The sequence below is a fragment of the Lynx rufus genome, unplaced genomic scaffold (assembly GCF_022079265.1).
Source record: "Lynx rufus isolate CCGP_SWC_20201006 ecotype Redwood Valley unplaced genomic scaffold, mLynRuf1.p SCAF_5, whole genome shotgun sequence".
NCBI lineage: Eukaryota > Metazoa > Chordata > Mammalia > Carnivora > Felidae > Lynx > Lynx rufus.
Window position 1 is genome coordinate 147198609 of NW_025814867.1, and position 2511 is coordinate 147201119.

Consider the following 2511-nt stretch of genomic DNA (forward strand, 5'->3'; position numbering starts at 1 on the left):
CCTCCCCCTCCTACCTCCTTCTTCTCCTTTTCCTTTCCTCCTCCTCCTCCCCCTCCTCCTCCTCCCCCCACTTCCCCTTCCCCTTCTCCTTCTGTGAGTGAACCTAAGCAAAAGATTTGTAACAGAGGCCACATGGACCATGGCCCATGTGACATAAGCTATAAGGAACGTGCCCCACCCATCTAACAATGCTTCATGTAAAATCAGCTCTAAACTTCTTTTTCGTACCTTGCTCTTCAACACAGCAACTGAATGCCACAATGTCTCTTCTTACATAAAACTGCAGGATAGGGGCGCCTGGGTGGCGCAGTCGGTTAAGCCTCCGACTTCAGCCAGGTCACGATCTCGCGGTCCGTGAGTTCGAGCCCCGCGTCGGGCTCTGGGCTGATGGCTCGGAGCCTGGAGCCTGTTTCCGATTCTGTGTCTCCCTCTCTCTCTGCCCCTCCCCCGTTCATGCTCTGTCTCTCTCTGTCCCAAAAATAAATAAACGTTGAAAAAAAAATTAAAAAAAAAAAAACAAAAAACTGCAGGATATTTCATGATTAGGGTTAATGGCAGAGCCTCGACCCTCCAGGTCCCCACCATGTGATTAGGCTTTTCGGGTGGCCCTCTTGACTATCGACTGCTGGCCACTCAGCTGACATGGTTCCCTTTTTCTCTCTCCGTCTTTGCCTGGCATCAGTGTCCCCAGAACTTCCCAGAAACTCCTCAGGGGACCTCCGTCTTTATTCTGGAAATACAACGCAAATGCATCAGGATTAAGGAAGAGATTAGAGCTTTGGCTTCAAAGCCTGTCACTTTACGTGTGTAACAAGTGTCCTGAAAAGACTGGAAACAAATCTCCACCGTATGCGCAAAACATTCGGATGTGCTAATTAAGTGTTACATCTGAAAAGAATGAGACTGCTCTTTGGTGTTTAAAATTAAATGTTGTAAATTTAATTAAACAAAAATTAAATTAAATTATTAAAATGAGGGGGCACCTTCTTGGCTCCGTTGGTGGAGCACACAACTCTTGATCTTGGGGGTTATAAGTTCGAGCCCCACACTGGCTGTAGAGAGTCCTTAAAAACAAAATCTTTTTAATTTTTTTTAAAAATTAAGTTAAATGAAGTTAAATGACGTGGACCACCTTCCGCTGCCTCTGCCTGCGGTGCGATGCCCAGATCCAAGCACGACAAGAAAGTTTCCTTCACCAAAACTGCGAAGAAAGGCTTAGAACTGAACTAGAACCTGACAGGAGAGCTTTGGAAATGTATGGACATGTACGAGTACCGTTTCAGCGTCTCCGTGGCTGGTCTCCAGGCATCCAGCCAGCGGAAGGACATCCAGAATGCCGGGCAACATAGCCAGACGTTCTTTGGCAAAAACACAAGTGATGATGGCTGCCTTGGTATGAAGGCCATCTGACCAGTACAAAGACACCCTGCGTCAGGTCAGCCGGAGGTTCAGGGGTGACGTCTGTCTCCTTTTCACCTACCGCAGGACGAGGTGAAAGTGGTTCAGGAGACACGGGGAAATGGACTTCGCCAGAGCTGGAAGCAAAGCAACTTTCACCATGACCCTGGACCCCGTGGGGGGGGGGGCACCCATGGAGCCACAGAGGAGGCAGCTGGGACTGTCCAAGGCGTGCAAGGAGGGCGACGTGCTGACCCCAGCGCAGGCCCGCGTGCTGAAGCTTTTTGAGTGTGAGATGGCTGAATTCAAGGTAACCATCAAATACACGTAGGATGTGCAGTCCAGGAGGTTCCAGCGGCCGGGAGATGACTTGGCTGAGAGAGCGTCCCAGCTGGCAGGAGAATCAGAAGAATCAGAGGGGGTAAGACTATGGCTGACAGGGGCTTGAGGCCGGGACGCAAGGAACCACTGCCCCGCTGGGGGAGCAGCTGTCTAACTGTTTATTTTGCTGTGAATGCAGACAAAGGAGGGCGAGGGACAGATTGTTATTCTACAAGAAATAAAAGTGCAGGGTGGCTCCCTTTGGACAGCAAAGAGGACTTTTCTTAGAATAAAGGCCTTGGCTTTGGGCTTTTGTTTGGATTCCCAAGATTCCCCTCTGTGTACTTGGAGCCAGCTTCCAGCACTGGGCTCCTGCGTGGTGGCCGGGGACGTGACGGTCATCACTTCTCTACCTGGGCCCTCCACGCTGCCACCCTACTGGAAAAGAGGGTTTGCGTTTGCCCAGAAATACAGGAACCCTGGCTGCCCCCTCTACCCCTTTCTTTCTCTCCCTCCTCCCCACACTCCTTACCATCCCCCCCTTCTTCCCTCCCAAGCCAGGGCCAAGAGTCTTTTTTTTTTTTTTTTTTTTTAATGTTTACTTATGTATTTTGAGAGAGAGAGAAATGTGAGCAGAGGAGGGCCGGAGGGAGAGGGAGACAGAATCCCAAGCAGACACCATGCTCAGTGCAGAGCCTGTCACCGGGCTGTATCCCTCAGCCATGAGCTCATGACCTGAGCCGAAATCAAGAGTCGGATGCTGGGACACCTGGGTGGCTCAGTCGGTTAAGC

General features: G+C 50.7%; 1 pseudogene; it reads left to right on the forward strand.

The window, feature by feature from the left end:
- Window positions 1-1158: 1158 nt before the first annotated feature.
- LOC124527307 (mRNA turnover protein 4 homolog) lies at window positions 1159-1846 on the forward strand (annotated as a pseudogene).
- Window positions 1847-2511: the final 665 nt, after the last annotated feature.